General features: G+C 48.0%; 21 pseudogenes; all 21 read right to left on the minus strand.

Annotated features, from left to right (window-relative positions):
• Positions 1–148: 148 nt before the first annotated feature.
• Positions 149–267, minus strand: LOC143936549 (5S ribosomal RNA; annotated as a pseudogene).
• A 108-nt stretch (positions 268–375) lies between these two features.
• Positions 376–494, minus strand: LOC143936338 (5S ribosomal RNA; annotated as a pseudogene).
• Positions 495–602: 108 nt separating this feature from the next.
• LOC143937236 (5S ribosomal RNA) lies at positions 603–720 on the minus strand (annotated as a pseudogene).
• Positions 721–1,267: 547 nt separating this feature from the next.
• Positions 1,268–1,386, minus strand: LOC143937715 (5S ribosomal RNA; annotated as a pseudogene).
• Positions 1,387–1,713: 327 nt separating this feature from the next.
• On the minus strand, positions 1,714–1,832 carry LOC143937463 (5S ribosomal RNA; annotated as a pseudogene).
• A 107-nt stretch (positions 1,833–1,939) lies between these two features.
• On the minus strand, positions 1,940–2,058 carry LOC143936748 (5S ribosomal RNA; annotated as a pseudogene).
• Positions 2,059–2,169: 111 nt separating this feature from the next.
• LOC143937229 (5S ribosomal RNA) lies at positions 2,170–2,288 on the minus strand (annotated as a pseudogene).
• Positions 2,289–2,625: 337 nt separating this feature from the next.
• On the minus strand, positions 2,626–2,734 carry LOC143936873 (5S ribosomal RNA; annotated as a pseudogene).
• Positions 2,735–3,043: 309 nt separating this feature from the next.
• On the minus strand, positions 3,044–3,162 carry LOC143937635 (5S ribosomal RNA; annotated as a pseudogene).
• Positions 3,163–3,270: 108 nt separating this feature from the next.
• LOC143937190 (5S ribosomal RNA) lies at positions 3,271–3,389 on the minus strand (annotated as a pseudogene).
• A 107-nt stretch (positions 3,390–3,496) lies between these two features.
• Positions 3,497–3,615, minus strand: LOC143937441 (5S ribosomal RNA; annotated as a pseudogene).
• Positions 3,616–3,935: 320 nt separating this feature from the next.
• Positions 3,936–4,054, minus strand: LOC143936696 (5S ribosomal RNA; annotated as a pseudogene).
• Positions 4,055–4,387: 333 nt separating this feature from the next.
• LOC143937438 (5S ribosomal RNA) lies at positions 4,388–4,506 on the minus strand (annotated as a pseudogene).
• Positions 4,507–4,966: 460 nt separating this feature from the next.
• Positions 4,967–5,085, minus strand: LOC143937269 (5S ribosomal RNA; annotated as a pseudogene).
• A 108-nt stretch (positions 5,086–5,193) lies between these two features.
• On the minus strand, positions 5,194–5,312 carry LOC143936802 (5S ribosomal RNA; annotated as a pseudogene).
• A 108-nt stretch (positions 5,313–5,420) lies between these two features.
• On the minus strand, positions 5,421–5,538 carry LOC143936778 (5S ribosomal RNA; annotated as a pseudogene).
• Positions 5,539–18,845: 13,307 nt separating this feature from the next.
• On the minus strand, positions 18,846–18,964 carry LOC143937432 (5S ribosomal RNA; annotated as a pseudogene).
• A 1,002-nt stretch (positions 18,965–19,966) lies between these two features.
• Positions 19,967–20,085, minus strand: LOC143937352 (5S ribosomal RNA; annotated as a pseudogene).
• A 107-nt stretch (positions 20,086–20,192) lies between these two features.
• LOC143936407 (5S ribosomal RNA) lies at positions 20,193–20,311 on the minus strand (annotated as a pseudogene).
• A 334-nt stretch (positions 20,312–20,645) lies between these two features.
• Positions 20,646–20,764, minus strand: LOC143936704 (5S ribosomal RNA; annotated as a pseudogene).
• Positions 20,765–21,331: 567 nt separating this feature from the next.
• LOC143936874 (5S ribosomal RNA) lies at positions 21,332–21,440 on the minus strand (annotated as a pseudogene).
• Positions 21,441–21,515: the final 75 nt, after the last annotated feature.

Below are 21,515 nucleotides of genomic sequence, written 5' to 3' on the forward strand. Positions count from 1 at the left end.
AGATGAGATCGGGCACTTTGAGGGTTATGTGGACTTAGGCAATCTTGCTGGCCACTCTCAACCCTCTTGACAAACGCCAAGATGGTCACCTTGGCAAACAAACAGAAAAATTAAACAGGTCGTCGATGCCAACAACATTTTAAAATAAAGCCTACGGCACCTGGTGTTCCCAGGCAGTCTCCCATCCAGGTATTAGCCAGGCCCAACCCTGCTTATCATCCGAGATCAGACGAGATCATGAACATTCAGGGTGATGTTGCTGTAGGTGTTCTTATTGCCAATTCTCAACCCTCTTGACAAACGCCAAGATGGTCACCTCGGCAAACAAGCAGAAAATTAAAACAGATCGTGGACGCCAACAACATTTTAAAAAAATGCCTACAGCACCAAGTATTCCCAGGCGGTGTCCCACCCAGGTACTAACCTGGCCCGACCCTGCTTAGCATCCGAGATCAGATGAGACCAGATGCATTCAGGGTGATGTAGCAGTAGGCCATCTTGCTGGCCAATCTCAATCCTCTTGACAAATGCCAAGATGGTCACCTCGGCAAACAAACAGAAAAATAAAACAGGTCTTTGAAACCAACAACATATTAAAAAATGCCTAAGCCACCTGGGATTCCCAGATGGTCTCCCATCGAGGTACTAACCAAGCCCGACTCTGCTTAGCATCCGAGATCAGATGAGATTGGGCACTTTCAGGGTGATGTAGCCATTGTGCTGGCCACTCTCAACCCTATTGACAAACGCCAAGAGGGTCACCTCGGCAAAAAACCAGGAAAAAAAAAACTGGTCATTAACGCCAACAAAATATTGAAAAAAAAATACTACGGCACCTTGTATTCCTAGGCGGTCCCCCATCCATGTACTAACCAGGCACGACCCTCCTTTGCATCCGAGCTCAAGCGCATTCAGGTTGATGTGGCTGTAGGCAATCTTGCTGGCCACTCTCAACCCTCTTGACAAACGCCAAGATGGTCACCTCAGCAAACAAGCAGAAGAATAAAACAGGTCGTCGACGCCAACAACATATTAAAAAAAAGCTTACGGCACTCTGTATTTCCAGGCGGTCTCCCATCCAGGTACTAACCAGGCCCGACCCTGCTTAGCATCCCAGAACAGACGAGATCGGGAAAATTCAGGGTGATGTGGATGCAGGGGATCTGGTTGGCCACTCTCAACCATCTTGACAAACACCAAGATGGTCACCTCCGCAAACAAGCAGAAAAATATAACAGGTCGTCGACGCCAACAACATATTAAAAAAAGCCTACGGCACCTAGTATTCCCAGGCGGTCTCCCATCCAGGTACTAACCAGGCCCGACCTAGCTTAGCATCCGAGATCAGACAAGATCAAGTGCATTCAGGGTGATGTGGCAGAAGGCGATTGTGCTGGCCACTCTCAACCCTCTTGACAAACGCCAAGATCGTCACTTTGGCAAAAAAGCTGAAAAATAAAACAGGTCGTCGACGCCAACAACATATTAAAAAAGCATACAGCACCTGGTATTCCCAGGCTTTCTCCCATCCAGGTACTAACCAGGCCAGACAATGTTTAGCATTTGAGATCAGACGAGATCGAGCGCATTCAGGGTGATGTGGTGTAGGCAATCTTGTGGGCCACTCTCAACCCTCTTGACAAACGATGGTCACCTCGGGAAAAAAAGCAGAAAAATAAAACAAGTCGTCGACGCCAACAACATATTAAAAAAAGCCTATGGCACCTGGTATTCCCAGGCGGTCTCCCATCCAGGTACTAACCAGGCTTGACCATGCTTAGCATCTGAGATCAGATGAGATCGGGTGCATTCAGGGTGATGTGGCCATAAGGGATCTTGCTTGCCACTCTCAAGCCTCCTGACAAACGCCAAGATGGTCACCTCGGCAAACAAGCAGAAAAAAAAACAGGTCGTCGACGCCAACAACATATTAAAAAAAAGCTTACGGCACCTGGTATTCCCAGGTGGTCTCCCATCCAAGTACTAACCAGGCTCGACCCTACTTAGCATCCAAGATTTGGCGAGATCAGTCGTATTCAGGGTGACGTGGCCATCGGCGATCTTGATGGCCACTCTCAACCCTCTTGACAAACGCCAGAATGGTCACCTCGGCAAACAAGCAGAAAAATAAAACAGGTCATCGACGCCAACAACATATTAAAAAAGAAAAGCCTACGACACCTAGTATTCCCAGGTGGACTCCCATCCAGGTACTATCTAGGCCGGACCTTGCTTAGGATCCGAAATCAGACGATATCGGATGCATTCAGGGTAATGAGGCCGTAGGCGATCTTGTTGGCCACTCTCAACCCTCTTGACAAACGGCAGAATGGTCACCTCGGCAAACAAGCAGAAAAATAAAAAAGGTCGTCGACGCCAACAACATATTAAAAAAAAAGCCTACGGCACCTGGTATTCCAATGCAGTCTCCCATTGAGGTGCTAACCAGGCCCGAACCTGCTTAGCATCCAAGATTATACAAGACTGGGAACATTCAGGGTGATGTGGCCATAGGGGATCTTGCTGGCCACTCTCAACCCTCTTGACAAATGCCAAAATGGTCACCTCGGCAAACAAGCAGAAAAATAAAACAGGTCGTTGACGCCAACAACATATTTAAAGAAAAGCCTACGGCACCTGGTATTCCCAAGCGGTCTCCATTCCAAGTACTAACCAGGCCCGACCCTGCTTAGCATCTGAAATCAGGAGCATTCAGGGTGATGTGGCCATAGACAGTCTTGCTGGCCACTCTCAAACCACTTGACAAACGCCAAGATGGTCACCTCGGCAAACAAGCAGAAAAATAATACAGGTTGTCGACACCAACAACATATTAAAAAAAAAGCCTACGGCACCTGGTACTAACCAGGCCCGACCAAGCTTAGCATCCAAGATCAGACGAGATCGGGCGCATTCAGGGTGATGTCGAGTAGGCGATCTTGCTGGCCACTCTCAACCCTCTTGACAAACGCCAAGATGGTCACCTTAGCAAACAAGCAGAAGAATAAAACAGGTCATCTACGCCAACTGCATAATAAAATAAAGCCTACAGTACCTGGTATTCCCAGGCGGTCTCCCATCCAGGTACTAACCAGGCTCGACCCTGTTTGGCATCCGAGATCAGACGAGATCAGATGCATTTAGTGTGATGTGGCTGTAAGGGATCTTGCTGGCCACTCTCTACCCTCTTGACAAACGCCAAGATGGTCACCTCGGCAAACAAGAAGAAAAATTAAATAGGTTGTCGAAGTCAACAATATATATAAAAAAAGCCTTTGGCACCTGGTAATCCCAGGTGGTCCCCCATCGAGGTCCTAACAAGGCCCGACCCTGCTTAGCATCCAAGATCAGACGAGATCGGGCACATTCGGAGTGATGTGGTCGTAGGCGATTTTGCTGGCCACTCTCAACCCTCTTGACAAATGGCAAGATGGTCACCTTGGCAAACAAGCAGAAAAATACAACAGGTCGTCGATGCCAACAACATATTAAAAAAAGCCTACATCACCTAGTATTCCCAGGCGGTCTCCCATACAGGTATTAACCAGGCGCGACCCTGCTTAGCATCCGAGATCAGACGAGATCGGGCACATTCAGGGTGATGTGGCCATAAGCAATCATGCTGGCCCCTCTCAACCCTCTTGACAAATGCCAAGATGGTCACCTCGGCAAGCAAGCAGAAAATTAAAACATCAGGTGCTAACCAGACCCGACCCTGCATAGCATCCAAGATCAGACGACATTGGCACATTCAGGGTGATGTGGCCATAGGCGACCTTGCTGGCCACTCTCAACCCTCTTGACAAACGCCAAGATGGTCACCTCGGCAAACAAGCAGAAAAATAAAATAGGTTGCCGACGCCAACAACATATTACATAAAATATAACATAAAATAATAAAACAGGTCATTGATGCCAACAACATATTAACAAAAAGGCTACGGCACCTGGCATTGCCAGGCGGTCTCCCATCCAGGTACTAACCAGGCCCAACCCTGCTTAGTATCAGAGATTAGACAAGATCGGGAGCATTCAGGGTGATGTGGCCGTAGGCGATCTTGCTGTCCACTCTCAACCCTCTTGAGAAACGCCAAGATGGTAACCTTGGCAAACAAGCAAAAAAAAAAACAGGTCATCGACGCCAACAACATATTTAAAAAAAGCCTCCGGCACCTGGTATTCCCAGTCGGTCTCCTATCCAGGTTCTAACCAGGCCCGACCCTGCTTAGCATCCCGGATTAGATGAGATCGGGAACATTCCGGGCGATGTGGCCATAGGGGATCTTGATGGCCACTCTCAAACCTCTTGACAAACGCCAAGATGGTCACCACGGCAAACAAGCAGAAAAATAAAACAGGTCGTCGATGCCAACAACATATTTAAAAAAGCCTATTGCACCTGGTATTCCCAGGCAGTCTCCCAACCAGGTACTAACCAGGCCCGACCCTGCTTAGCATCCGAGATCAGACGAGATCGGGAGAATTCACGGTGATATGGTCACAAGCGATTTAGCTGGCCACTCTCAACCCTCTTGACAAACGCCAAGATGGTCACCTCGGCAAACAGGCAGAAAATTAAAACATCAGGTACTAACCAGGCCGACCCTGCTTAGCATCCAAGATCAGACGAGATTGGCGCATTCAGGGTGATGTGGCCATAAGCGATCTTGCTGGCCACTCTTAACCCTTTTGACAAACGCCAAGATGTTCACCTCGGCAAACAAGCAGAAAAATAAAATTGGTCGTCGACGCCAACAACATATTTAAAAAAAAAAGGCACCTCCCATCCAGGCCTGACCCTGCTTAGCATCTGCGATTAGACAAGATCAGGCGCATGCAGGGTGATGTGGCTGTAGGCAATCTTGCTGGTCACTCTCAAGCCTCTTGACAAATGCCAAGATGGTCACCTCGGCAAACAAGCAGAAAAATAAAACAGGTCATCGACGCCAACAACATATTAACAAAAGGGCTACGGCACCTGGTATTCCCAGGCGGTGTCCCATCCAGGTACTAGCCAGGCCCGACCCTGCTTAGCATCCGAGATTAGACAAGATCGGGCGCATTCAGGGTGATGTGGTCGTAGGCGATCTTGCTGGCCACTCTCAACCCTCTTGACAAACGCCAAGATGGTCACCTCGTCAAACAAGCAGAAAAATATAACAGGTCGTCAACGCCAACAACATATTAACAAAAAGGCTACGGCACCTGGTATTCCCAGGCAGTCTCCTATTCAGGTACTAACCAAGCCTGACCCTGCTTAGCATCCGAGATCAGACGAGATCGGGCGCATTCAGGGTAATGTGGCCATAGGCAATCTTACTGGCCACTCTCAACCCTCTTGACAAACGCCAAGATGGTCACCTCGGCAAAAAAGCTGAAAAATTAAACAGGTCGTTGACGTCAACAACATATTTAAAAAAAGCTTACGGCACCTGGCATTCCCAGGTGGTCTCCCATCCAGGTACTAACCAGGCCAGACCCTGCTTAGCATCCAAGATCAGACGAGATCGGGTGCATTCAGGATGATGTCGAGTAGGCAATCTTGCTGTACGCTCTCAATCCTCTTGACAAACGCCAAGATGGTCACCTCAGCAAACAAGCAAAAAAATAAAACAGGTCGTCGACACCAACAACATATTAAAGAAAAGCCAATGGCACCTGGTATTCCCAGGTGGTAAAACATTTTAGGCATTGGCCCATGTCCCCTGGGGCAGGAGCCAGGTCCCCAAACCCTTTTTAGGACAGTATCTTGCATATTAGCCATGACATCTGTTGGACTCTAAGCCCAGTATATTCCATACCTTTTACCTTAAACAAACGACTGGACTACATATGGATTAAATGGCCATCTGGCTGTAATTTATTTAACAAAATCTGTTTCATAAATAAGATAAATAGCTTTAAAATAACCGTAAACCTTCCCAGCCTTTAAATGGATCATGGTTACTAGCATAACAACATACTGGTCACTGCGAATGACTTCCAACTTTAGACCTCTTGACCTCTAGACGGAATCCCCTGTCTCGGAGGCTATACCCAAACCGTTGCAGTGACCTACCCCTTTTAACCCTTCCAGGTTAACCCCTCTTAACCTGGAAGTAACATTAAACCACCCCCATCCATGGATGGGTACAACAGTTTACTACCCGTACCTCACATTATTTCCTTAAAATTCCCAAAGAACCGCCTAGCTCCCCCTGGAGCACGAAGACCCCGAAACGACCCCCCACTCTATACCCAGGGAGGGTGGGTGGGGATCACTTCCCCCGCCGCCTTGCGAGTGATAGCAGAGCGCTCTGCTATCACAGAGCTGACGCTGGCTCCGCCTACCTGGTTTCCTTAAAGCGGCCATACTTCCCCCTAAAGAAGGCGACTGTGCGGTCCAGCACATTTCATGCCATCCCTGTGCCCAACCCCTGTGGCTGCTAGCTCCGGGACTCCCTTTAAAATTAGCACTTTTTATTTCGAACTTTCGGGTCCCATAAACTTCAACGGGGTTCTAAAGTTCGTACGAATTTTCAGTCCGTTCGAAAGTTCTGATGCGAACCGAACTGGGGGCCACTTCAGCCCCGCAAGGTTCACTTTCGCTTTCTTTTGGTGGTATTTGATCACCTCTTCGGTTTTAATTTTTTGAGCTACAAACAAAAAAAGACCGACAATTTTGAAAAAAAAAAAATATCCAAAAAAAATGTAAGAAATCTAATTTCTTCCTCAGTTTAGGCCAATATGTCTTCTTCTACATATTTTTGGTAAAAAAAAAAATCCCAATAAATGTATATTGATTGGTTTGAGCAAAAGTTATAGCTTCTACAAACTAAGGGATATTTTTATGGAATTTTATTGATTTTTTTTAACTAGTAATGGTGGCGATCTGTGATTTTTAGCGGGACTGCGACATTGTGGCAGACAGATCAGACACTTTTGACATTTTTTGGAGACCAGTGACACCAGTCCAGTGATCAGTGCTAAAAATATGCACTGTCACTGTACTAGTGACAGTGGAGGGGAAGGGGTTAACATCAGGGGCAATAAAAGGGTTAAACTTGTTCCCTAAGGGGTGCTTTCCAACCTGAGGGGGAGGTTTGCTGTGACTGGGGAAAGAAAGAGATCAGAAACAGAAGAACGATATCTTTCCCTCACCGATTGGCAATCTGCCTTATTTACGTAGGTAGACTGCCGTTCTGCCATTCCTGTGAACAACTAGCTGGTCCCGGTGGACATCGCGTCCCATTGGACCCACTGATTGGCTCCCACTTTGTCCAATCACAACGTGAGCGAGTCACGTGCACACCCCCCAAACCTTGTGCACTAACTCACGTACGGGAACGTGATTTCGCACAGCCGGGCCGGCCTGCCACAGTATATATGCGTGGAGCGGTCTGGAAGCGGTTAATTCCACTGGTCCCCAAAAAAAGTGTCAAAAGTGGCACTTAGTGTCCGATTTATCCACCATTTACTTATTTATTTTTTTACCAAAAATATGTAGCAGAATACATGTTGGCCTAAATTACTGAAGACATTTTTTTTTTTTCCATTTTTTTTATTGGATATGTTTTATAGCAGAAAATTCGATTTTTTTCCCCAAAATTGTCAGTCTTTTTTTGTTTATATTGCAAAAAAAAATGTATAAAAAAAAAAAAACGCAGAGGTGATCAAATACCACCACGAGAAAACGGAAAATTCCTATCAGAATACTTACCGTAATTTTCCTTTCCTGATGGACTCCATGGCAGCAACGTGTGGGTTAAGTCCCGCCTCCACTACCCTATAGGACACTACTCCCATAAATCTTTGCTCCCTGCCCATGGCCGTGTTCGATAACTAGCCTACTCCAGCCATTTTGGGAGGGAACTCCTGCTGCCATGGAGTCCATCAGGAAAGGAAAATTACGGTAAGTATTCTGATAGGAATTTTCCGTTTTCCTGACAGACTCCATGGCAGCAACGTGTGGGAAATAACTCGCCAAACACACTCGGGTGGGCAAAAATGCTGAACCAAGATTTATTTAACACTGTCCACTGACAGCACCTTTAAACCAAAATCAACAGAAGATAAACTGGCAGGTTCGACACAATAGTGAGCCATAAATGTATGAATGGACGACCAAGAGGCAGCCTTGCAGATAACCTCAGGAGCCACATGACGTGAAGCTGCCCAAGAAGTAGAGAGACTTCTCGTGGAATGTGCCGTAACCGCCTCAGGAGGAGCCAAGCCCTTCTCTTTATAAGCCCACTGGATCGCCTGAACCACCCACGTGGAGATGGATCTGACCGAAGCCCTAAGGCCTTTGTTTTTGCCATGAAAAAGAACAAAAAGGTAATCCGATTGCCGGAAAGAAGCTGTCGCCTCCAGGTACCGTTTCAGAATAATTCCCATGTCGAGAGGATGAAGATCCTGACTCCCAGTAGAATTAAAGGTAGGAAGAGTAATGTCCTGATTTTCGTGGAAGACCGAGGTAACCTTTGGGTTTGAACCCAGCATTGGCACTAGGACCACTCTGTCAGGGAAGAATGTGAGGAAAGGTTCCTTTGATCCTAAAGACTGAATCTCAGAGACTCTCTTCGCTGAGGATATGGCTACCAAAAAAGATGTCATTAGGGACAATTCTTTGACTGAAAGTGATCTGTCCAGTTGAGAGAAGAAGTCGAGAACTAAGGGTAAATCCCACTTGGGGAATCTGGGTTTCCTCTGTGGTCTAAGTCTAATTGCTCCTTTAAAAAATTGCTGAACCAAAGGATGTTTAGCCCAAGATACTCCAGAAAAGGCTGAAATTGCCGAGACTTGCACACGAAGAGCGCTGACAGATAGGGGAATGTCTAGTCCGGACTGTAAGAAACTTAGAACATCCTGAACCGTCAAATTACCATTGGAGCAAGACCTGGAAGATAAGTGATTTGTGAATCTAGACCAAATCCTCTCATACACCTGGTTGGTACTTTTCCTTCTAGCACTCATGAGAGTAGGGATGGCTTCCTTTGGACAACCCAGAGCCTCTAACCTTCCCCTCTCAAAAACCAGACCCTCAGACATAGATGGGCCGGGCAGGGATGGAGCTTCGAGCCCTGGGACAGAAGATCGGATCTGAGAGGTAAGGGAATCGGATCCCTGACACTGAGGAGCATTAGAAGCGGAAACCATGGCCTGTTGGGCCAATAAGGTATTACAGCTATCACCTCTACTGCTTCTGATTTGAGTCTCCGCAGGAACTGTAGGATAATAGGAGTTGGAGGAAAGGCGTAGGCTTTGTTGAACCACCATCGATCCGTCAGAGCATCCACTCCGTAGGCCTGAGGATCCCGAAACCTGGAATAGTATCTTGCCAGTTTCTTGTTGCAAGGGGAGGCAAATAGGTCGACCTCTGGGACGAACCACAATGTTAGAATCCACCTGAAAACTTCTACGTGAAGGGACCATTCGTTGTTGTCCAGACTGACTCGAGACAGAAAGTCCGCCTGGACATTCTGTGTTCCTGGAACATAAGTTGCTGTAATGTTGACCAGGTTCTTCTGAGCCCAAGACATGATTGGCTCTACCTCCTGAAGAAGGGAGAGACTCCGAGTACCTCCTTGTCTCCTTATATATGCCACTGCTGTTGTGTTGTCTAGTCTGAGTAGGACCGAGGTTCCTGAGACCAGATGACGAAAGGCCAGGAGTGCCTGAAAGGCTGCCCTCAATTCTAGAATATTCGACACCGTCCCCCTGGAAGGGAAGTCCCAGGTGCCTTGTGCTACTTCCGACAAACAGTGGGCGCCCCAGCCCCTGTTGCTGGCATCCGAAGTTATTGTTATCCACGAGATGGGGAGAATGGAATGACAATTGAATAGGTTCACCTTCTGAAGCCACCAGGGCAGAGAGATTCTCATTGAAGATGTGATCCGGATAGGTTGAGTCTTGTCGCCTAGCCATTGGTGAAGAAAACCTTTTTGAAACGGTCTCATCTTCCATTGGGCCCACTTCACCATCGGAATCGTTGCCACCATGGTGCCAATAATTCTCAAGCACTGAAGAGCCGGAAGATGGGAGGCTGAGAGGGCCGGACGGATTCTGTCCCGAATTACCACTACTTTCTCCTCGGGTAATGAGATGGTACCCCTCACTGTATTGAAGAGTGCGCCTAGGAATACCAGAGACTGGGAAGGAATTAACTGACTCTTTTCTAGATTCAGGATCCAACCGAATTCTTGAAGAGTGGAGATGACCTGCTCCTTGTGCACTAACAGACGTTCTCTGTCCTGGGCTAGCAGCAGAAGATCGTCTAAATAGTGGTGAAGACGAATTCCCTTGGTTCTCAATAGAGCCACTACGGCCAACAACACTTTTGAAAACACTCGGGGGGATGTTGAAAGTCCGAACGGGAGACAAACGAACTGGAGATGTAGTTTTCCTACTGAGAATCGCAGAAACTGCTGAAAATCTTCTGCCACAGGGACATGAAAGTACGCGTCCTTTAGATCTATTGAAATCATCCAGTCGCCTGACTGGACTGACTGTTGTATTGTCGACAAGGTTTCCATCTTGAACCTTTCCTTTCTGATAAAATGATTCAGATGTGTAAGGTCTATGACTGGTCTCCAAGAACCGTTTTTCTTTTGGACCATAAAAAGAGGAGAATAAATTCCTCTCCCTCGTTGATCGTCTGGCACGGGTACGGCAGCGCCTTGAGCCAATAAAGATTTCACGTAGGCCAACAAGATCTGCCTTTTTTCTTCTGAGGCTGGAAGGGAGGTGGGAACAAACTTTAGTCTTGGGGACCTGCTGAAGGTCCAAGAATGGCCTGAAGAGACCGTTCTGACGGTCCAGAAGTCCTTGATTGAGGCCGCCCAGACATGCCGAAAATGTAGAAGGCGAGCCCCCACCTGGCCTATCTGAGCGGGCCCAATCTCAAAAAGATTTGGTTGGTTCCCTCTCTCCTGTCGCACTGCTCTTGGCAGATTTCTTGAAGGATGACTGCCTTGATTTCCATGATCTAGAATATTCCCGACCCGGTCTATAGCTACGGGCCTCCCTGGCTTGCTCCTGATACTGTTTTTTAGGAAAAAATCTCTTCTGGCTTTTTAGACGTCTGTCCTGAGGAAGAAACCCCGATTTACCACCAGTGGCCCGGGATATGGCGCTATCCAATTTATTCCCAAAAAGGGAAGAACCTTCGAAAGGGATACGGCACCACACCTGTTTTGAAGCTGGATCAGCCAGCCAGGGACGGAGCCATAGGGCCCGCTTTGCGGTTACAGCCGAAAGCATAACCCGGGACACTAGGCGGATGATGTCAATCGAAGCCTCCCCCAGAAAAGCCGAAGCAAGCCGTAACTCCTGAACCGGAGAACTTTTAGCGACTTCCTCCGAAATGTTTCTGAGGGTATCATCCACACCGTCCGTCCAGACTTCCATGGCTTTGGACATTGCCGCTAAAGCCAATGCTGGCTTGCATGCCATACCGGCAGTGAGGTAGACTCTCTTTAAATCGGAATCAATCCGTCTATCTAAAGCATCCTTAAATGAAACTGTATCCTCCAAAGGAAGGGTCACATGTTTTACTAGTCTCATCACCGCTGCATCCACAAGAGGAGCCGATTCCAGATGCTTGACCTCATCCTCCTTAAAGGGATATAACCTTAGGACTTTTGAGAGCATACTATTCTTTTTCTCCACTTTACTCCATTCATCCGTGATGACCTCACCAAGTTCAGACAGAAATGGAAAGTTAAGACGCTCCCTTTTAAGTTGCTTAAAATACTTCCTTTGCTTGGAAGGATTAGCCACCTCATCTTCCCAGTTCAAAGCCTCTCTGATGGCCTTCACCAAGGGGGAAAGTAAAGCAAAGTCAAAACCCACACAGGGACTATCTTCCTCAGATTCACTGTCTGAAGCAGCAGCTGAATGATGGCTGGTTAAAGAGGATTCCCAGAGCTCTTGAGCATGCGACTCCCTGACTGGTGACTGAGGTGACTCTGATTGAGGTACAGGGGTCTGATTGGCCCCGATCCCCTTGAGGGACTCCTTCACCACTTTTTCCACAAGGGATCTTAGTTGCTGGTCCGTACCCCCTCTCTCACTAGAGGCTTTGGAAAAGCAGAGGTCACACAGGGATTTTCCAATGGGAACTTGTGATCTGCATCCCCAGCAAGAGTTGATAACTGAGTGGCTGGAATGAGCCCTGGAGGAGCGAGATCGATCCTCGCTACGGCGCCCAGATCTAGAGGGTGAGCCGTGATGCTTAGACTTGGAATATGAGTGCCGGTGGTAAGATTTAGAAGAATCGCTTCCTCTGTGCGTTGAGCTGCGTTGCTGTTCTGATCTAGATGGGCTAAGACAGAGATAGAAGAGACATACAGATAAGGAAAGATAACAGACTGACTAATACCGGACCCCTCCCCCCCCCTTACTTCCCCCCCAGACAGTACCTATTATGAGAGGGCTGGCCACATACAGGCGGAGGTGAATCCGTATCTCTAAGGGTCTCCATAACTGCTGCAAAGACATATAAGTAAGGCTGAGGATGCTATAAACACACACACATGCCCACCCCCATCTTCCCAGAAGGCCACCTACCTCCACAGCAGAGAACCTGGACAAGGGGAAGTCATGAAATAACCTGCAAGCATTCCCAAGGCTTGCAGGCTATATCCCATGTTTAAATAAGGCGCCTAAATGACGTCATCACCGCGTCCCGTGCGCCGCTACCGCGCATGCGCGAATAGCGTCACTTTGCCGCTATCGCGCATGCGCGAACCAAGCCTCGATCCTGAGTCGTACTCGCGCATGCGCAGAACGAACGTATTAACGAAAACCAGGAAGTGAGCGACGGCTGGAACGCAGGCTAATCCGACCGCAATGTCTAAACCCATATACCTATACACAGGAAAAAACGAACAGAAAAGAAGGGAAGAAGGCAAAGAACAAACACAAACTGCTGCCATGAAAAAAGAGGAACAATCTTACCGCTCCCACACGAACGTCTCCAGGCCGAAGGTAAGCACAATACATACCGGACTTCTTAGGGCACAATAGGTCACCTGCTATTTAGCTGGGCTATCCGACCAAATGCGCAGCCTGCCTGCCAGTGGCTAGGCTCCTGGCTTTCCTCCAGCGCTTATATACAACTGCCCACTCCATACCCCGCTAGTAGCTAGGGCTTAACGGAGATATGCGACAACTTCGTCCACAGTCGCTTTTCGGCCAAACCAACGACGGAACCGTGTGGGAGCAATCTTCAGGTAGAAAGACCATACGTCTGGTCCTACGGAGGAGGACAAAAAAAGAACACGGCCATGGGCAGGGAGCAAAGATTTATGGGAGTAGTGTCCTATAGGGTAGTGGAGGCGGGACTTAACCCACACGTTGCTGCCATGGAGTCTGTCAGGAAAGTTTTATTTGTGGGGAAAAAAAAAAGGAAAAGGACAATATTTGGGCATGACGTCGCTCTTACTGTATGCAAATTTGTATTCGTTGTTTGAAGGGGTTACTTTTATTTTTAGAACGGGCGTTTGGCTTTTTAGTGATAACACCCAAAGGCGGCTAAAAGCCCTTGGTCCCTCCACAAAGAGTACCGGTCACATGCCTATCACTGTCACAAGGGATATTTACATTCCTTGTGACAGCAATAAAAGTGATCAGAATTTTTATTTTATTTTTTAAAGCACCCCCCTCCCGTCTTCACATGCTTGCGCAGCAAAGAAGATGCATATGTAAGTCACGCCGCATATATAAATGGTGTTCAGATCACACGTGAGGTATTGCCACAATCGTCAGAGTAACAGCAATAATACTAGCACTAGATCTCCTCTGTAACTCTAAAGCCGCGTACACACGGGCGGACTGTATGGCCAACTTAGTCCGTCAGACAATCCGACGGACAGTCCGTCCTACTTTCGAATGAACGGACTTGACCACACACGGATGCACAAACAGTCTGTCGAAAGTTTGCGCGATGACGTGTACAGCACGTACGACGGGACTAGAAATAGGAAGTCCAATACACAGCAATGCAACCTTTCACCGTGTAAATCCTTTCTGAGCATGCACCATACTTAGTCCGTCGAACTAGCCTACTCACGAGCGGATTGTCCGCTGAAACCAAAGTACGACGGACAATATTACGGAAATTCCGAAATACTTAGTCCGCCAGACTGCACGCTGAAAAAGTCAGCTGAAGCCCACACACGAGCGGACTGTCCGCTGAAATGTGTTTCGACGGACTAAGTTGGCCAGACAGTCCGCCCGTGTGTACGCGGCTTTACCTGGTAACCGTTACATTATTTTTAAAAGCAGTGTGCACAATGGAAATTTATTAGGTACCTTAGTTTGTCGCCATTCCAGTAATGTTCACAAGCACGACATGTTAGGTATCTATTTACTTGGCGTAACATCATCTTTCACATTATAGAAAAAAATTGGGCTAACTTTATAGGTTTTTTTTTTTCATAAAAGTGTATTTTTTGTCCCCAAAAAATGTAATGAAAGAGCACTGCGCAAATATCATGAGACAAAAAAAAACGATTTCAACGATCACCAATTTATTAGCTAGGGTCTCTACTAAAAAAAAAAAAAAATATATATATATATATATATATATATATATATATATATATATATATATATATATATATATATATATATATATTAATGTTTGGGGGTACCATGTCATTCTCTAGCACACAAAAAAACAGATTTTAACATGTAAGCAACAAATGTCAGAAATAGGCTTCGGGATGAAAGGGTTAAAGTAACGCAGTGCCATATCGCAAAAAAAATGGCCTGGTCATGAAGGGGGGGTAAACATCACATACATTAACTACATTAACTACATTAACGTGTATATATAACACATCCTAATACACAGGGGTCAAGGAGGCCTGAAGATAATTTAGTTACACATAGCATTTGGCAAAACTCTCCTCCAAAGTAAATTTACAAGCAGCACCGTAGTATTGTACATTAGACTGTAGCAATGTAGAAGTTTCATCATTAACTACTAGCCGATATACGTCGGCACAATGGCAGTAGTGGGCAAATGGGTGTACCTGTACATCCCCTTTAAGTGTACTGGCTGGGCTAGCACGCAGAGCATGACCGTGCCCGTGGAACTGGCAAACTTGATGTCCGCCGGTCTCTTGGCGATCGTGTCACGGAGTGGCAGAATGGGGAAGTGCCTATGTAAACAAGGCATTTCTCTGTCATCGGGAGCAGTGATCGCTGTCATGTGAGTAGTAGCCCCCCACATTTAGAATCACTCCCAAGGACACACCTAACCCATTGATTGCCCCCTAGTGGTTAACCCCTTCCCTGCCAGTCTCATTTACACAGTAATCAGTGCATTTTTATAGCACTGATCACTGTATAAATGCCAGTGGTCCCAAAATAGTGTCAAAATTGTGTCCGCCGTAATGTCACAGTCACAATAAAAATCACAGATTTTATTGCTCTGGTCAGGAAGAGGGTAAAATATTCAAGAGCTGAAGTTGTTCATTTAGGTTTTCATCGATGAGTAATCAGTAGAGGAAAATCAACTGTTTCAGAGATAGTTATTGAAATCTGAATGGGATCAGAAGCTCTGAATGCCACTTTGTGGCCATAAATTGCAAATGGGTACACAATGTGAAGAGTAAGCATGAGCTGAGGCGTGTTCGCATGGTCCACGTGCAGAGCCTGCCAGGAAGTCGGCGCAGCGCTGCACTAATCACAGGCAGTGGGACATTGCCCCGATGCCCGGCTGCTGAGATCGGGCAATGTCTCACTGGCTGTGATTAGCACAGCGCTGCACCGACTTCCTGGCGGGCTCTGCACGTGGACCATGCAAACGCGCCTGAGCTCATCCCTAGTGGAGAGGGTGATACAGGGACAAGGTTGCAAGCCAAAGCTTTGAACTTTTACTATATGCTGCAATGGTATAACTTGATATAATATACAAAGCTTGGTTTGGTTCCATGGTGGTGGCTGGATGGAGGGTAAGCAGACTTTATTGAAAGGCGTGAGCCATAGTACATGGAAATACAGTTTGTGATCCAAATCTAACATTGTCTTACCTTCTTGATGTCAGGTAGCCATTGTACCATTAGACAAACTGAATGTGAGGATCCACCTTCTCCAACACATCCCTGAACCAGTGAGTGAGTATCTGATTCATTACTGGTGTTGATGTTGCTAATGCCGCGTACACACGTAGTGGACTATCTGGCGGACTTAGTCCGGCGGACTTCCCGCCGGACTATCCACCGGACTTTCCGAACGGGCTACTTGCCCACACACGGCACTTTTTCAGTGGACTAATACGGCGTACTAAGTTCGCCGGACTATCCGCCGTTCTTTTGAAATGAACCGACTCGCCCACATACACGGAGGAAAATCCGCTCATTTTGAGCGTGTCTCCAGGTAGGCGGGCCCGCAAAGGATGCGTCGCTGGCCCCACCACCTGGTATGGACTTAAAGGGAAACCCCAACACCGAAAAAATCGGCGTGGGGGTCCCCCCAGGTCCACATCAGACCCTTGTCTAAGCACGCTACTCGGCCAGCCAGGAAAGGGGGGACGAGTGAGCGCCCCCCCTCCTGAGCCGTACCAGGCCGCGTGCCCTCAACATGGGGGGGTGTCTTGTGGAAGGGGGGGGCGCGCGACCCCCCCACCCCAAAGCACCTTGTCCCCATGTTGATGAGGACACAGGCCTCTTCCCAACAACCCTGGCCGTCGGTTGTCGGGGTCTGCGGGCGGGGGGCTTATCGGAATCCGGGAGCCCTCTTTTAATAAGGGGGCCCCCGGATACCGGCCCCCCACCCTATGTGAATGAGTATGGGGTACAATGTACCCCTACCCATTCACCTGTAAAAAAAAGTAAAAAAAAACACAACACACAAGTGTTAAAATAGTTTATTGCACAGCTCCGGGGGTCTTCCGTCTTCGGGGCTCTTCTCGCCGGACTCCTCCGCTATCTTCTTCTAGCTCTTTTACTAGTGGAGGAGCCCGGCTTTCTTCCTCGCCGCCGCCCTCTTCTTCCGACTTCGGGGGTCTTGTCCCCCTCTTCGGTTCTTCTTGCCAGGCCACCGCGCCTTCTTCTGTTCACGTATCTCCATTGGCTGTGGAGCGGCTTGCACAGGGGTCCTGTGCGTCTTTGGCTCCATTTCAGGGCAGAATTCAGGTAAAAATTTGGCCTCACTGGATCTAGAGATGCCACCTCATCCCTTTAAACCCAAACACATATGAATTACACAGGTTCTGAAACCAATTTAATGCAGATAAGGCACCAAGTGAGTTTAATTACCACCTGAATCAGCCACAGAACCCGTGAAATTCACATGTGTTTGGTTGTAAAGGGATGAAAGAGCAACTCTAAGCCCCCGTACACACGGTCAGACATTCTGCCAACCAAATCCGTTGGATTTTGTCAGATGGATTTTGTCCTACGGATTTAGTCCGAAATTGTTGCATATACACGGTCGGACCAAGTTGTCGGATTTTGCGGTTGCCAAGAACGCGGTGACGTAAGCCGTGTACGGCGGGACTAGAAAAGGGAAGTTCAGCACCACGTCCCTTTGGGCTCCTTCTGCTGATCTCGTGTTAGTAGAAGTTTGGGGAGAGACAATTCGCACTTTTCAGGTTTGTGATTCAGATCGCTACTGCTCTTCAGTTTGTGCTTGTCTTTGCGTATCTGATAATCAGTGCGTGCAGTCAGTAAGTATTTGTTCATCATTGTGGACTATATCTTGGTATAGTACGCTTTGAAAGGCATTTTTTAGTGTCTGCTTGCTTCTGCTATTCAGGTCGTTCTTTCAGGCCTTGCTTTTTATCGGTGCTTTCTGGTGTCCGTTCTGACCAGCCGACCGTTTTCAATCCAAGTTTCGTCTACGTACTCGTCGTAGAGTTTGTGCTGTTCAGGGGCTTTGTGTTGGGGTTCTTACTTTGGCACAAGCCCGATCCATGAACAGGGAGGGGAGGTGTTTGTGGACCAAGAATTGGTTACGCCAGCGTGACCAGTTCTCGCACATGCCTTTGCTCTGTGAGATCCGCGAGAATAATCCTGATGATTTCAGGAATTATCTCCGGATGACAGACCCCGTTTTTCACTGTCTACTGGCTTTGCTGACCCCTTATATCACCAGGCAGGATACCTTCATGCGGCAAGCCATCACTCCGGAGCAGTGGCTCATCGCCACGTTGCGCTACTTGGCGACTGGGAGAAGCCTTCAGGACCTCAAGTTCTCTACAGGCATCTCCCCCCAGGCTCTGGGGATCATTATTCCAGAGACCTGTTCTGCCATCATTCAGGTCCTGCAGAAGGACTATATGAAGGTAAGTTTTAATATCACATTCTATGTATTTCATGCTTGCTAATGTCTTGCATTTCTTTCCTCATTCTCTGCTTACCATCATTGCAATATGCTCTAATTCATATACTCTGCCCCTTTGTCCTCAGGCATATTTGCCTCACTAACTTCACCACCATGCTCTTCTTGGCCCATAAAACTATAGTCTAGTCACCTACCAATGTCTTTTGTCAGCTCTATAGTATTGCTGGTGCTCGCCTTCCAACGGGTGGTGGGTCTGATCGGACCCCCTCCCGCTGGATGCGGCGGTCCGTTTTGCTTCAGGAGCAATCCGGGATGAGGGTATGGCTGTTGGTTTCTGGCCATCCCCTATCGATCGCTCCTGGCGAATGAGAAGCTTCCCCCCGCTGTGTATAGTAAACACAGACAGGGAGGAAGTGATGTCATTCTCCTCGGGGCGGTCTTATTGACCAGACTACGAGGAGAACAGTGAAAGTAAGTGTGCACCAACACTACACTGACGTGTAGGCACACATAGGCAAGCAAGCAGAAAAATAAAACAGGTCGTTGATGCCAACAACATATGAAAAAATAGCCTACGGCACCTGGTATTCCCAGGCGGTCCCCCATCCAGGTACTAACCAGGCTCGACCCTGATTAGCATTAAATATCAGACGAGATTGGGAACATTCAGGGTGATGTGGCCGTAGGGGATCTTGCTGGCTACTCTGAACCCTCTTGACAAACGCCAAAATGGTCACCTCAGCAAACAAGCAGAAAAATGAAACAGGTCGTCAAAGCCAACAACATATTAAAAAAAAGCCTATGGCACCTGGTATTCCCAGGCGCTCTCCCATCCAGGTACTAACCAGCCACAACCCTGCTAAGCATACAAGATCAGCCGAGGTCAGGCACATTCTGTAGGCAATCTTGCTGGCCACTCTCAACCCTCTTGACAAATGCCAAGATGGTCACCTCGGCAAACAAGCAGAAAAATAAAACTGGTCGTGGACACCAACAACATATTAAAAAAATGCCTATGTCACCTGGTATTCCCAGGCGGTCTCCCATCCAGGTACGACCATGCTTAGGATCCGAGATCAGACAAGATCGGGCGCATTCAGGATGATGTGGCCTTAGGCAATCTTGCTGGCCATTCTCAACCCTCTTGACAAACGCCATGATGGTCACCTCTGCAAACAAGCAGAAAAACAAAACAGGTCGTCGATGCCAACAACATGTGGGGAGGCGGGACGTAGGCGGCTGGGTTACGATCGCACGTGTCATTTCCGGTGCGACCGCGGACGGCATTTCCGGTGCATCTTGTTGGGGTGTTCAGCGGTGGTGGGCTCCTATTCTCTCTGCCATCATGCAAGGTCAGGTAGTTGGTGGGGGTTGGCATTTTCTTGGGGGGCATTTATTCCGGGGGAGCGGGGGGTAGTCGCAGGTTGTCAGCTCGGTCAGTGTGGGGTCCAGGCGGGGCACACATGCAGGGTTTAGGGGGGTTTTTCGGGGAAAGGGGGTGTCCAGGTACTAACCAGGCCCGACCCTGCTTAGCATCCAAGATCAGATGAGATCGGGAACATTCAGGGTGCTGTGGCTGTAGGCGATCTTGCTGGCCACTCTCAACCCTCTTGACAAATGCCAAGGTGGTCACCTCGGCAAACAAGCGGCAAAATAAAATAGGTCGTAGACACCAACAACATATAAAAAAAGCCTACGGCACCTGGTATTCCCAAGCGGTCTCCCATCCAGGTACTAACCAGACCCGACCATGCTTAGCATTTGAGATCAGATGAGTTCGGGCGCATTCTGGGTGATGTGGCCGTAGGCGATCCTGCTGTCCACTCTTAACCCTCTTGACAAACGCCAAGATGGTCACCTCGGCAAACAAGCGGCAAAGTAAAATAGGTCGTTGACGTCAACAACATATTAAAAAAAGCCTATGGCACCTGGTATTCCCAGGCAGTCTCAAATCCAGGTACTAACCAGGCCCGAACATGCTTAGCATCCAAGATCAGATGAGATGGGGCGCATTCAGGGTGATGTGGCCATAGGCGATCTTGCTGGCCACTCTCAACCCTCTTGACAAACGCCAATATGGTCACCTCAGCAAACAAGCAGAAAAATAAAAAAGGTTGTTGATGCCAACAACATATTAAATAATAGCCTGCACAACCTGGTATTCCCAGGCGGTCTCCCATACAGGTACTAACCAGGCCCGATCCTGCTTAGCATCCGAGATCGGGTGCATTCTGGGTGATGTGGCTGTAGGCGATCTTGCTGGCCACTCTCAACCCTCTTGACCCTCTTGACAAACGCCAAGATGGTCACCTCGGCAAACAAGCAGAAAAATAAAACAGGTCGTCGACGTCAACAACATATTAAAAAAAAGCTTACGGCACCTGGTATTCCCAGGTGGTCTCCCATCCAAGTACTAACCAGGCTCGACCCTACTTAGCATCCAAGATTTGGCGAGATCAGTCGCATTCAGGGTGACGTGGCCATCGGCGATCTTGATGGCCACTCTCAACCCTCTTGACAAACGCCAGAATGGTCACCTCGGCAAACAAGCAGAAAAATAAAACAGGTCATCGACGCCAACAACATATTAAAAAAGAAAAGCCTACGACACCTAGTATTCCCAGGTGGACTCCCATCCAGGTACTATCTAGGCCGGACCTTGCTTAGGATCCGAAATCAGACGATATCGGATGCATTCAGGGTAAGGAGGCCGTAGGCGATCTTGTTGGCCACTCTCAACCCTCTTGACAAACGGCAGAATGGTCACCTCGGCAAACAAGCAGAAAAATAAAAAAGGTCGTCGACGCCAACAACATATTAAAAAAAAAGCCTACGGCACCTGGTATTCCAATGCAGTCTCCCATTGAGGTGCTAACCAGGCCCGAACCTGCTTAGCATCCAAGATCATACAAGACTGGGAACATTCAGGGTGATGTGGCCATAGGGGATCTTGCTGGCCACTCTCAACCCTCTTGACAAATGCCAAAATGGTCACCTCGGCAAACAAGCAGAAAAATAAAACAGGTCGTCGACGCCAACAACATATTTAAAGAAAAGCCTACGGCACCTGGTATTCCCAAGCGGTCTCCATTCCAAGTACTAACCAGGCCCGACCCTGCTTAGCATCTGAAATCAGGAGCATTCAGGGTGATGTGGCCATAGACAGTCTTGCTGGCCACTCTCAAACCACTTGACAAACGCCAAGATGGTCACCTCGGCAAACAAGCAGAAAAATAATA

This window comes from Lithobates pipiens, unplaced genomic scaffold (genome assembly GCF_037356315.1).
Source record: "Lithobates pipiens isolate NorthernLeopardFrog02 unplaced genomic scaffold, aLitPip1_a1.2 Scaffold_28, whole genome shotgun sequence".
Lineage (NCBI taxonomy): Eukaryota > Metazoa > Chordata > Amphibia > Anura > Ranidae > Lithobates > Lithobates pipiens.